Source organism: Patella vulgata, chromosome 1 (assembly GCF_932274485.2).
Source record: "Patella vulgata chromosome 1, xgPatVulg1.2, whole genome shotgun sequence".
In the NCBI taxonomy this organism is placed as follows: Eukaryota; Metazoa; Mollusca; class Gastropoda; family Patellidae; genus Patella; species Patella vulgata.
The window spans coordinates 12,896,901-12,911,289 of NC_065879.2; the positions used below are offsets into that span (position 1 = coordinate 12,896,901).

The 14,389-nt window shown below is 35.2% G+C and overlaps 1 protein-coding gene across 6 annotated transcripts in view; it reads right to left on the reverse strand.

Moving 5' to 3' along the window:
- LOC126808649 (GTPase IMAP family member 7) overlaps positions 1-14,389 on the reverse strand; it is a 50,873-nt gene that overhangs the window by 23,977 nt on the left and 12,507 nt on the right. Inside the window, exons 2-6 of one of the 6 annotated variants that reach the window (XR_008788228.1) lie at positions 13,404-13,440; positions 12,787-12,975; positions 12,390-12,655; positions 956-2,128; positions 178-266 (exon numbers count right to left, since the gene is read on the reverse strand). The exons of 1 other annotated variant lie outside the window; for it this stretch is intronic. The gene's annotated coding sequence lies outside the window, so the exon portion shown is untranslated. Of the gene's footprint in view, positions 1-177; positions 267-955; positions 2,129-12,389; positions 12,663-12,786; positions 12,976-13,124; positions 13,307-13,403; positions 13,441-14,389 lie in introns of those variants that run through there. 4 more of the 6 variants (XR_008788227.1, XR_008788229.1, XR_007674703.2 and 1 more) reach the window with 4 other exon arrangements.

Below are 14,389 nucleotides of genomic sequence, written 5' to 3' on the forward strand. Positions count from 1 at the left end.
TACACATAGGGTCTATCACAACTTGAAGAAAATCAATGGATGTGATTGTCAAAAATCAAGAATGCCAAGACTTGAATAGGAGAGTCCTAGGCATTGCCCCAAGAAGAATAACTAGATTACCAATCAAGTGTATAGAACTAGTTGATGATTAAAAATACAAATATGTATGTTACTTACATTTTACCTGATTATCAAGCTCTGTGAGAAAAAGTTTCCAAAATATGAATAGCCATTTCCAACTGTCTTGATCTTTCTGATGTAGTTAACTGAGAAAAACAACATACTATGTTTTAGTTGACTTAAATCGATTCAATATTTAAATAGACGGAAGTTTTAATTTAATTAAATTGTATTGTAATGTGTTGGTTTGCTTTGTCACAGATGAGACAAAATGAAAAAAATGAAATGAAATTGGGTTTGGCGTCCTACTGTTCAGCTTCGACTGGGCTAATGAGGTTGGGCATATGCCATACAGTGTGCCACGAGAGAAATTTTGCCGGGTACCGTGACCCTAAGGCCTACTCTTGTATCAAATTCTAACTGCCAGGGGCTCTTTTACATGCACGCCAATGTGTACACGGGACCACGTTTTTTTGTTCAATCTGAACGACTAGACAGCTGTCCTTGTAAGGCCCCCCGTACTGCATCGTCTTACTGCAAACCCGCGACCTTAAAATATGCAAACCAGTGTCTAACCCACTTGGTCACCATGGGTCCCCACAGATGAGATAGTCATATCTACATGTATCTGGACATAAGTAAGATTCTGTCTGTGCACATACATGTACGTGTACAGTTTTACTATACTAAACTGAATTTTAAATTTCAAAATATTAAAATGAAATCGGGGTTTATGTCACATCAGCTCCAACCGGGCTATATTGTGCCAAACACATTATGGTGAGATTCTAAAATACCACAACAACAATCTTTTCTATTAGAATTGAACACTCACCCTCCAAAAACACCTATGAGAAATCATAGGTGCTCAAATCACCATTTCTTCAGCTCTTTCTTTTCCCATATTTGGGTTTTTTGACTTATTTTATTATATGATCTTTGATTTGCTATGGCATCTAATATGGAAACTGAAAAATATGAATATGTGACATGTAATTAACTGTTTAAGATACCTTACCATATACAAACTGTGTGATGTCTAAAACCATTTTAATCCCGAAGATCTTACCTAAACCGTGAAAATCTGTTTTAATAACCCTTGTTTGTCATGTGACTGGAGAGTCACAGTAATTAAAAGAGAGCCATGTGGCTTAGTGTGTAAGGCACTGGCTTGCTACCCGGGAGGTTGCGGGTTCAGTCCCAGTGTTGACCGAGAAAGCTCATTTGGATTTTTCAGCATGGATTCCCTGTCTAGTCGTCATGGTGGCTAAGTGGGTAAGACGCTGGCTCGCTAGCCTGGAGGTCGGGTGTTCGATCCCTGCATTGGCCGAGAAAGTTCACCCAGATTTTCCGGCGTGGTTTCCTCTTGTTAGTGATGCATGAAGGCGGGCCTGACAAGGACAGCTGTCTAGTCATTCAGATTGAACAAAAAAACGTGGTCCCGTGTACACATTGGTGTGCATGTAAAAGATCCCCTGGCAGTTAGAATTTGATACAAGAGAAGGCCTTAAGCTCACGGTACCCGGCAAAATTTCTCTCGTAGCACACTGTATGGCATATGCCCAACTTCATTACTGCAAACCCGCGACCTTAAAATATGCGAGCCAGTGTCTAACCCACTTGGCCACCGTGGTCCCCCACAGATGAGACAGTCATATCTACATGTATCTGGACATAAGTAAGATTCTGTTTGTGCACATACATGTACGTGTACAAATTTACTATACTAAACTGAATTTTAAATTTCAAAACAATAAAATGAAATGGAGGTTTATGTCACATCAGCTCCAACCGGGATATACTGTGCCAAACACATTATGGTGAGATTCTAAAATACCATAACAACAATCTTTTCTATTAGAATTGAACACTCATCCTCCAAAAACACCTATGAGAAAGCATAGGTGCTCAAATCACCATTTCTTCAGCTCTTTCTTTTTCCATATTTGGGTTTTTTGACTTATTTTATTATATGATCTTTGATTTGCTATGGCATCTAATATGGAAACTGAAAAATCTGAATATGTGACATGTAATAAACTGTTTAAGATACCTTACCATATACAAACTGTGTGATATCTAAAACCATTTGAATCCCGAAGATCTTACCCAAGCCTTGAAAATCTGTTTTAATAACCCTTGTTTGTCATGTGACTGGACTGTCACAGTAATTAGAAGAGAGTCATGTGGCTTAGTGTGTAAGGCACTGGCTTGGTACCCGGGAGGTTGCGGGTTCGCTCCCAGTGTTGACCGAGGAAGCTCATTTGAATTTTTCAGCAGTGGCTAAGTGGGTAAGACGCTGGCTCGCTAGCCTGGAGGTTGGGTGTTCGATCCCTGCATTGGCCGAGAAAGTTCACCCAGATTTCCCGGCGTGGTTCCCCCTTGTCAGTGATGCAGGACGGAGGGCCTGACAAGGACAGCTGTCTAGTCATTCGGATGAAATGAAAAAACAAGGTCCCGTGTACCGGTACACGTTGGCGTGCACGTAAAAGATCCCTTGACAGTTGGAATTCGATACACCGCAGTGCCGCTGTCCGGGCAAAATTTCCCTCATTGCACACTGTGTGGTGTATGCCTGTCTTCATTAGACAAGATCGGAGCAAAACAGTAGGACGTTAAACCCCATTTCATTTCATTTCTAGTCGTTTCAATGGAAGACAAAACCTGAGGTCCCATTGGCGTGCATTTAAGCCGATAGTATGGTAGTTGGAATTTGTTGGCTGTAGCACCCGTGTCACAGTTCGACTGCTAGTTTGCGATACCCACTCGATATGAATGAGTGGTGATTGGCTAATGAATTCTAAAATCAGACGAATGCTTCGGCGAAGCGGACACACCACTCAAATACAATTCGGCCAAATATATCAAACATGTTTGATTCGGGCGTATGTCAGTGGATAAACTAGGTGAAGTTTAGCGCCAATTGATTCAGCCAAATCCTTTGGCTAGTTTATCCAGCACTGACGATTTAAGTTTGTACTTTCTTTATATGCAAATATCACATTTGAAAGAGGCTGTAAGCCTACTTTCTTTATATGCAAATATCTTATTTGAAATAGGCCATTATTATGTGATTCCCCACTTGAATGTGACTAGGAATAGGGTCGCCTGTCCAGCCTTGTGGGTTTTCTCAGGGTCCTCCGGTTTCCTCCCTTTGCTAAATACCCCTAGGGTGTATTCGAAACAGTGTTCCGGTGCAGAGAACGGACGGAGAATGGGTTCTTGTCAGACTTGAGCAGTCTGGAATGCGTTCACGAACACATTCCCGTTCTCAAATCCCACACTACCTCATAGCTGGTGTGAGGGAGAACAAACATGGTCGACGTATCGATAACTGCTGAGAAAACAGCATCATGGGTGCATTTATTAATTTAAAAGTTTAATACCGTTCGAAAATTGGATGTAGTATGTGGCCAGTATAACATCAAGTAAGTTAGGTTGCCAGGCAACGAAACATATGCCCACAGCAGTTTAATCGTTTGCGAGTCAACAGGGATTGTCGCATATTCATTCTTTTGTAGGTAATGTGGGCATTTACAAGAAAATTTCATACAAGATTATAATTGTCGTCGTTTGTGGGTTTACAAAGGTCGACGCATCGATAACTGCTGAGAAAACAGCATCATGGGTGCATTTATTAATTTAGAAGTTTAATACCGTTCGAAAATTGGATGTAGTATGTGGCCAGTATAACATCAAGTAAGTTAGGTTGCCAGGCAACGAAACATATGCCCACAGCAGTTTAATCGTTTGCGCAGTCAACAGGGATTGTCGCATATTCATTCTTTTGTAGGTAATGTGGGCATTTAAAAGAAAATTTCATACAAGATTATAATTTTCGTCGTTTGTGGGTTTACAAAGGTTCTACAAACTGAAACAAGGGCCTTAATTGTTGAAATTTGACAGATTTTTTTGTTTTGTGTTTTACTAATTTAAATAATGCATACAATTTTCATACAAATCGGATGATAATTTTGTTGTTCGTGCGTTCACAAGGTTCGAAAAAGTGAAACAAGGGCCACAACTCTAGACATAATTCACAGAAATCGCAGAAATTTAATAGACGTCTTCGTTTCACTAATTTAAAAGATTCAAATGAATTTCACAAAGTGAAACAAGGGCCATAACTCCAGAAGAAACTAACAGAAATTATTGAAATTAAATGGGATTCATCTCATTAAAATAAACAACATATCAATTTTAAAATAATCAGTTCTGTAGACGACGGACAAACCTACGGACGAGGGCGTATCAAAAGGTGATGTAATCGTCATCCAAAGAATTGAAAAGGAGTAAAACGGTGTCATAATTTATCAAAACTAAGCTTAATAGCGAAGTAAATACTAAACAAGTTATCGTAACAGATTGTATAAATTTAATTCATCTTGTTACCATGGATACCGTTCTCTCATGTTCGAGACTCATGAAAGTGTTTTCATGTTCTTCAGCCGTTCTCGAACCTGCGCAAACACTGTTTCTAATACACTCCTACGGTACGCGCAAGCAAATCATTCAAATAAAATTGAACAATATTAGCCTCGAAATTACCTAGCGCCAGTAAGTATAAAGGATCTATCCGACAAACACTAACAACAACTCTAGGTTGATTACATGTCATTTGGGACTCACATCATTTGGGACTCGCGTCATTTGGGACTCAAAAAAATATGACCACGACATTTGGGACTCCGGTATACGACGTTTGGGACTTTGGTATACGTCGTTTGGGACTCGGGTTAACGACGTTTGGGACTCGGGATAATTTATTAGAAATAGGCCAATTCAAACAAAACACGAAAGAAAATATTTAATAACATGAAACACGTGGTTAGTAAAAGGCTCAACCAAACGATAAAACATTAGTTGCACTTACGGTTCTTTGATAATCATCGTTTCTCATAAAAGTTTTATATTTATTTAAAACGAATAATATGCTGATGAATTTATTTGAAAATGACCTACACAAAAAACAAAATAAATATTTACACGACATGCAATCTTTTTTTACAAGCCCCTAGAAATTGTTAACGATAATCCGTGAGCTGCACGTTGACATGCTTGTCGTAGATGGCAATACCAATTGATAAATTAGTGCGTACAAGGCAAAGTTTTTTTGTGGAAAATATAGGAAATGGCAACGATCAAAGTGGGATAATTAAAGCTGATTAACTGATAATCCCAATGTTATTACAGTATGTTCAAAGAAACCTAACGGTTCTTTGGTGGATGAGGAAAAATGTGAGTTGTCAATCATCGAGAATGGCGGCCGTGTGTTGATTGCAGTTATACCGTTTCACGAAAAAACATTAGCAGTGGTCGGTCGATCAAGCTCGTTTACTATTTATAACGCAAATTTTTCGTTTCGGTTAAAACAAAATATACGTCCATTTTAATTGGCCGAAGGATGTGTGACTAATAGAAATATGGCGGGCGGACAAACTGACCAAACAGTATATTTCGAGGTATTTGAGGTAAGCTAATTTAATATTATATCATAACTGCATGTGCATACTTGTGTTTCTGTGTGATTAAATATTCAAAAAATCATTCTTAGGATACAGCCTCGACACCAGTCAGCCCTGAATTGCAATGTTTGTTTTGTGTTCTGGGCGCCATTTTGAAAAAAACTGACATGACCTATATAATACAATCCAGCGATAGTGCAGTCAATTTCCTTTAAAAGGGAATCCGAATTTGTTAATTTTCTGCAATATCACTTCGGTGGTAGCGGACGTTAAATAAAGCTATTTCACGTACAAAGACCTACAATAAAATCCAGGTGAATTGGGAAAAATATTCATGTATTTTCTTGATGAAGAGTAGCTATTTCAATTTGTAAATGCTCAGTCATCTTAGACAAATAATAATTCCAACTTCAAATCAGTTGTATTTATTCAAATCATACTATGAATAATTGTATTTTTCCACTTGCATAATAATAAAAACTTGACTTTTATTATTTTATTTCTTCAGGCCAAGAACATGGAAAATTGGTAATTGCCTTGTATCACTGCTAACTATGATAATAATATGGTTCTCAGATATGTTACTGTGTACAGACTGAACAAAAAATATATATACACTTGCTATTACATGTACATTATATCATTGGCAATAATAAGATCCAATTTTAGTTTTTAGTTACACACTGTTAACCACCAATAGATGAAAATAAATCATAAAATGTATTCAGCTCGACGTAAGACTTAAATAAATAGATACAGTTGGTTTACCTTGAATAGAAGTTTTAATTATCTATGCTGCATATATGCATATATCACCTTGCAGCTGAATCACATTACATATCTTTTTAGTTGATGTTCATATCGTCTTACGTATTTGTCAACATCAATGTGACCTTGTTCTATGTCACATTAGCCTATTCACACTTGTTACCACAAATTTACTCACCACACCCTCGCATAGTTGTTGCGTGGATTGGTTTCTAAAGACAACAAACAATCAATCAGCCATTTGCATCCAGCGTGTATTCTCCAATGATCACATGATCCAAACACAAGGAATTCCCTAAAGGATTTCCCTTACGTCATCATCACTATTTAATACCATAACATCTCCCTTTCTTCAGATGGACATCAATATAATTTTTATTAAATAATATTATAAACTAACATACTTATCTAGTATCATGAAACTATAAAACTAAACTATATTAAACTACATAAGTAAATAAAGTTAATCATCCAATACAGTATACACTTAAAATTTAACCATATATACTATCCTCCTTCCTTCATAAAGAAAAGAAAAGAAAAAAAAACACATTTTCAAATATCTAATCTATTAACAGGTTTTACTACTCTTCCTGATCTAGTTGTATAATAACCCTCTCTATTTCTAGGCCTTAAATTTCCATTATTATTCATATTCAATCTTACATTTCTGTTATTAACATAATTATTATTATTAGCATTATTCACTGGATCAAAACAATACAAACCAATATCATCAAACATATTTCTATTTAACTTAACAGGATAAGGATTTCTCTTAATAAATCTAGAATTTCTCCTATAACAACCCTTATCAGTCTCAACAATATAGGATCTAGGATATTTCATTTCTTTCTTAATAATACCTTTCTGCCATACCCCGTCTTGATGTAAATTAACAGATTGTCCTTTTATAAACTTGCTATCATGTTCAAGACATTTCCGATCATAGTAATGTTTCATCTTATCTTGTCTAAGTTTTAATTCAGATTTAACATTTTGTTGAACAACAGGCTTTAGCTTATCTTCTTTAATTGGAACAACTGACCTTAACTTTCGACTCATTAACAATTCAGCAGGAGATCCTATCTGAGAACTTATAGGAGTATTAAGAATTTCTAACAAACCCAAATAAAAATCATCACCACTTGCTTCACATTTCTTAATAAGATTTTTTACAACTTGTACAAATCTCTCTACCTGACCATTACTTTGACTATAAAGTGGAGAAGATGTTTCATGCAAGAATTTATAAGACTCTGCAAAATTCTTAAATTCTAAACAACTAAATTGAGGCCCATTATCGCTAAATATTACTTTGGGAATACCATGATTAGAACACCATGATTTAATAACATTGATTACAGTAGAACTCTTAGTATTTCTTAAACTTTTGACTACAGTATACTTAGAGTAATAATCAACTCCAATTAAATAATCTTGATTCTTATAGGTAAACAAATCTACACCTATCTTTTCCCAAGGTAAATCAGGTATAGCATGAGGAATTAGACTCTCACATCTTTTCTGTTTCTGATATTTAATGCATGCATCACAGTTTTCAATCATGCTAATGACATCTTTAGATATACCAGGCCAAAATATGTTCTCCCTTGCTCGGGATAATGTCTTTTCACATCCTAAATGACTAGTATGTATTTTCTTAAGAACATAATCTCTCATGGACACAGGAATAATAACATTACATTGTTTAAATAATATATCATCACATACAGTTAACTCATCTCTATAATTATAATATATTCTTATCAGAGGATCTACTTGATTTTTCTTATTTGGCCAACCTTGTTCTATTTGACTCTTTAACAAACATAAAACTCTATCTTTCTTAGTTTCTCGTATAACATCATTCATAATTCTAGAAGAAATAGCTTTATGCTCTATAATGTTATCAACATGTACTCTAATATCAGTTTCAATCTTATCTGACAAATTACTATCTATTTCTGGTATTGAAGCTCTACTTAAAGTATCAGCAGTTATTAACAATTTACCAGGCACATAATTTACATCTAAATTATAACATTGTAACTTTAGACTCATTCTCTGTAATCTAGGACTAAGTTGATCTAACCTTTTCTTAAAAATAATTTCAAGAGGCTTATGGTCCGTTTCAACTAAAACATATTGACCATAAATATATTGATGAAATCGAGTACATCCAAATAAAATACCTAATAACTCTTTTTCGATTTGGGCATATCTCTTTTCAGAATCTCTAAGTGATCGAGAAGCATATGCCACAGGCTTCCAATCATTATCACAGTTTTGCAAAAGACAACAACCTAGCCCTGTGATAGAGGCATCACAAGAAATTTTGATTGGCTTGTTTAAATCAAAATGTTGTAATACAGGCTGTGAAGATAAAATAGTCTTAACTTGATTCAAACAGTTTTCATGTATATATGTCCACTCAAATTTTACATCATTTTCTGTTAATGCTCTCAACGGTTCAATTATACTTGATAAATGGGGAATATAATTACCCAAATAATTTACCATACCAAGAATTCTTCTAAGGTCCTTTAAATTATTAGGAGAAGGTAACTCTTTAATAGCCTGAATTTTCCTATCATCAGGTTTTATACCTTCTTTAGATATTACTTCCCCCATAAATGTCACAGAATCTATCAAAATTTTACATTTCTCTTTATTAAATTTTAAATTAAGACTCTCTGCTCTTTTCAAAACCTTCTCAAGTGTTTCATCATGGTCCTCCTTAGTTTTAGCATAAATTAACATATCATCATGCACAGTAATAAGATTAGGAATGTCCTCAAAATGTTGACTGACAATCCTATGAAAAATTTCGGGAGCCACATTTAAACCGAATGGTAACCTTAAATATTGATAACGCCCAAAAGGACTATTGAAAGTTGTTAAAGTGGAAGCATCATCAGTTAAACAACATTGCCAAAATCCTTGACTCATATCAAGTTTTGTATAAAATTGTGAATCTTTAAATCGAGACATTATTTCAGATCGTGTCGGCAACATAAAATGCTCTCTCTGAAGATATTTATTTAAATCCCTAGGATCTAAGCAAACTCGAATTTGCCCATTGGATTTTTCAGATATTACAAAACTATTGACAAAATCAGTTGGTTCAGTAACTTTACGAATTACACCAGAATTTTCCATCCTATCTAGTTCACTTTTAAGTTTATCATACATTGAAAAAGCTACATTACGACATGGATGAACAACACCATGAGCCCCTTCAGTCAATTTCAAACTAATAACCCCGGGTAATTTGCCTAACTGTCCATCAAAGGGTTTCGGATGTTTCTTGACCCAGTCATTTTCATCCGTTTTAATGTCTCTTGTAATCTGTTGTACTCTGTTAAGCAACCCTAATCCTTCGGATGTTCTAAGACCTATAATAGGCTGAGCGTCTTTCTCTGTAACTACTGTAAAATAACAATAATACTGTTTATTTCGGACTTCAACCATAGCAACACAACGGCCACAATTTTCTATTGGTTCATTTGTATATGTCTTCAAATTAACCTGCTTAGTATTAAGTTTAACTTTTCCTTTGGAACGTGCCTGCACTTGTCTAAAATATCTAAAGGGTAAAATGTCAACTTGCGCACCACTGTCGATTTTAAAGTTTATTTCAATACCTTCGACTGGTAGTGGAACAATCCATTCATCCGAATCTTCAGAATTATTTATAGAATCTATAAGGAAATCATCATCATTATCAACTGCGTCTTCTTTAACTCTATTATAAGTAAATGATTTATGCGTACCATGTTCCTGTATGTCACTAAAATCATCATAATTTTCTTTATAATCTTCATTATTTCTAACATCATAAACTCCTTTCTTCTTAGTAGCATTATTAGTACCCCAACCGGGATTTGATCTAGGTTGACTACGGCACATTCTAGCAAAATGACCTACACGATAGCAAAGATTACATGTTTTCTGATATGCTGGACATTGTCCTCGTCGATGAGAAAACCCACATCTATTACAATCTTTGGAGTCTGTATTATTACCATACGTTTGATGTGACAGTCTAGTTGTTTTGAATCTACTTCGGCTTCTGTAATTACCTCGATTTCGTGGGCTTCTAAAACGTATTGAATCAACATTTGAGGAATTTGTAACTTCACTACCTGGATTTTGTGACTTTATCAGCTCATGATTTCTAGCCGTTTCTACAGCATTAGTTAGAGTGATATTACCTCTCAACTGTAAAGTTCTAGACACCGTCTTATCAGTTAAACCCCATATAAACTTGTCACGAATATTAGTCTCTCTTTGATCACCAAAATCACACGTCTCACTTAATTTATGTAAAGTTCTGAGAAATACTTCAACAGTCTCTCCAGGATTCTGCTTTCTCTCATGAAATCGTGCCCTTTCTGATATGACGTTACGTCGAGGTACAAAATAATTGTCAAATCTGGCCATGATAGTATCAAAATTTCCCCTCTCGTCTTGGGTAAGAGTGAATGTGGAGAAGATAAATTCCGCTTCATCCCCCATACAATAAATTAAATTACTTGTTTGAACGTGAATATCTTCCTCATTAAGTTTCGTGGCTTCACGATATCGTTTATACCGCCGTTTCCATTCCGGCCATTCATTGGGGTTAAGAAAATCAAATTCTTTAGGTGGTTCCAGCTTCGCCATAATCAAATAAATTACTTAAATGAAATATCTGGACCTATCTTCGGTAAATTATTCTATTTTCATCCTCTGATGCCCACTTCTGACACCATGTTGCGTGGATTGGTTTCTAAAGACAACAAACAATCAATCAGCCATTTGCATCCAGCGTGTATTCTCCAATGATCACATGATCCAAACACAAGGAATTCCCTAAAGGATTTCCCTTACGTCATCATCACTATTTAATACCATAACAATAGTTATGAATTTATTGTTTCACTTGACTAAAGAAACATTTTGTAGGAATGTATGCTTTTATAGATTGGACACTTGTTTGCAATATCATTGTCGGTGGAAACTGGCACTATACCTAAAGAATGACTGAACAAATAACGGAGACGGGGTTTCAGCCGGCTGATTTAAATTATTTCTTTAAATATAGTAAAGCTTGAAATATGTCAGTTTTCCCTCTTTAGAATGTTTTTGTAAATAAGTTTTTATTGTAGTTTCCGTGGCGTATTCCCACTAAGCGTTAGAAACAAAGATATACACCCTTAATCCCGGTGCCGATAAATGTTGGGTTGTGTGGAACATGCTAACAAATCTCAGGTACGATATATGTTTGATTCTGGTTGAGAACAGCATGAGAGCAACATGATTGTTTTCATTGGAGATGAGACGCAAATATTCAAAGGGGTCAGACAAACTCTAAACCAACCGCGTTCCCTTCACTGAGTCCCTTCAAAGGAGGCCCTGTCTGTCTACCTGTGGAATAACATGCATTTGTATCTGTTAAATTTGTGTGGTAGACAGATTGATATTATTTATATAACGTCTTACCCCAAACAAATTGCAAAAGAAACCATGAAGTTTCTGAGAGCGATATTTCGTAATTAGTGTGCTTTAATGGTGGGAGAATAAATAATTAAATTTTTCAAACACAAACTGGTCATATATAAAATAGCATTTTCTGACAAGACCAGCGATAATCTCGTAAGATATGACTTTTACTATTTCTATTAAATGGTTTTCGACGTCTCTTCAAGGTCACCGTCTTGCGCCAAAGTCGTGAAACGCACCGTCGGGGGATTTGTTGGGGCCTGTCTCCCCCAGAAAAATTTCTACAAATTTCAAGTCGGTCTTGCCTGGCCGTGAATACGGCAACCTGAAAGTGGTCGATTTTAATGTAAACATCTGAACTCCAATCAACAAATCAATCAACCAGGCAGTTGTCGTTGCATTCACATGACACCAGACGTGTCACCGATGAAACAAATATACCTGAAACAAATGTCGCTGTTAGTGCGACCCATTTGTGACAATTTCAAGGTCCCAAATAATAGTCCTTTTTTACTATTAATAGTAATTCAATCAGTAAGTGCTATTTACCTTATAATATTCGTCTTAGCTTTTACCCGACATTACACAAAACACCAATGGTAACTGTCGGGTGGTCTCTCCAGTCTTCATGAAGGCGTGTATGGAAAACAGCTGAGACCATGGCTTGTTCACCACCCGAAAAGTTGCATCCATATACCAAGTTTTTGCGCGTGCGAGTAGTTGCATCTGTCTATCAGTACAAAAAATGTGATGGCGCCTTTCCCCAACTTTTACTCTTTTTTGATAAAATCCCGGTGCACTATGATCGATGAAATCTTCAAGCTAAAACAAAAAATAAATAAAAAAGTACATTTAAGTACATGTTAATAAATAAATAAAATTGTACATTTAATTACATGTTAATAAATTCTTATATACATGGGTATTTAATTGCATGAGTACTTACGCTTGACGACACGTCAGTGGGATCTTTTGGTCGCAGAGTCTGTCGGGTTCTTTATAGCGACCTTACAAGTGCTGCAATGGGTGGTCTGCTATGAATGGGTTCTTCTGCAGAACCGACACTGGATAAAACTCTCTCCGCTATTGAGGAACATGCCTTGGTAAAAACATTTCCTTTGGCTTCATGCTTTGCCTGTAATGATAAGATAAAACATATTAAACTACAAATATATTATTGGTTTATTTATATTTTATTTATTTATATATTAAATTCATTTATTATTATAGAGTTAACTAGGTTAACTAGAGTTAATTATGCAGAATTAATATAACACAACATACACAGATGGCAATAGAATGAGACAGTGTTCAGAAAAAGGGCGGAAGAAGACTACCTGTCCTACTTGATTCTAGGACATATATATAGCATGGACCTACTTGATTCGACCAATTTAATACAAGGAAATGAATGGCATAGTTTGTGTCAAGTGAATTTAGTGAACTTTAAACCCCATTTACTCGCCCTCTCTCTACAGAGGTAAATACTTTTCGTGTTACATACAATAACAATTATTGGCCATTATTAAAAAAATATATTAAAAGGAAATGAAATTCTGTTACCTGTTTTTCTTTGTGTAGTACATGCTAACATCAATGACTGGAAAAAAAAATAACGAAACTGTAGAGAAACTTCTGAATCATTGAAAGTCTAATATTAGGCCTACACATTGATGACATTGATATAAAAAAAAGGCTGATTTGTTTGTTGTTGTTTTTTTCTTTTACAGAAATAAGGTTACATTTCAACTAAACAACTAACACAAAAGTTAGTATCTAGCTATAGTCCATGTCTGGATATACATTTCTCCTTTTGCCCGAACGTCTATAAAAATCAAAGATGGCGGCCAATAATTGCAACCGGGTATTACTAGCATGTGCCAACCAAAATTCAATTTTTGAGCTACAGACCTGACATTTTGCACACAGTTAGAAAAACACCTGAGAATCATTAATCTTTTTCAATTATGACAATCGGTTCATAACTTTGTTTTTTGTAGCTAATTTTATATACCCATACGTAAGCAGCGTTTTCCCAAAATCCGTCAAAAACAGGCAAAATTGAAAAAATAATTTTTTGACTAACTGAATGACTTTGGAACAGACTCAAATTGTACACAGATGTTCTAGAGACACACATTTACTAAAATCAACCACAAAAATATTGTTTTTACCTTTTATTTTGACAAAATTTAAAGCAAATCGGACATATTTTGTTCCGAAAAAACATAAAAATAATAACTATAAAAAAAAATCATTAAAAATAGTGGAAATTGTTTTTTGATGATTAAATGGAAACTGGAAACATGTTCTCATGGACAGCTATGAAATATCCATGTTCTCGTGGACAGCTATGAAATATCCATGTTCTCGTGGACAGCTATGAGTATGAAATATCAAAAAATAAAATTATCAAAATAAATGCACTGAATCATAACTAACAAAACTCCAGATTTGAAGTTTTCAGTATAAAAATATAAAAAAAACAGAACAATTCAGCTAAATATCTACAAAATATTCTGCATATACTGAAAAAGTTTTGTAAATAT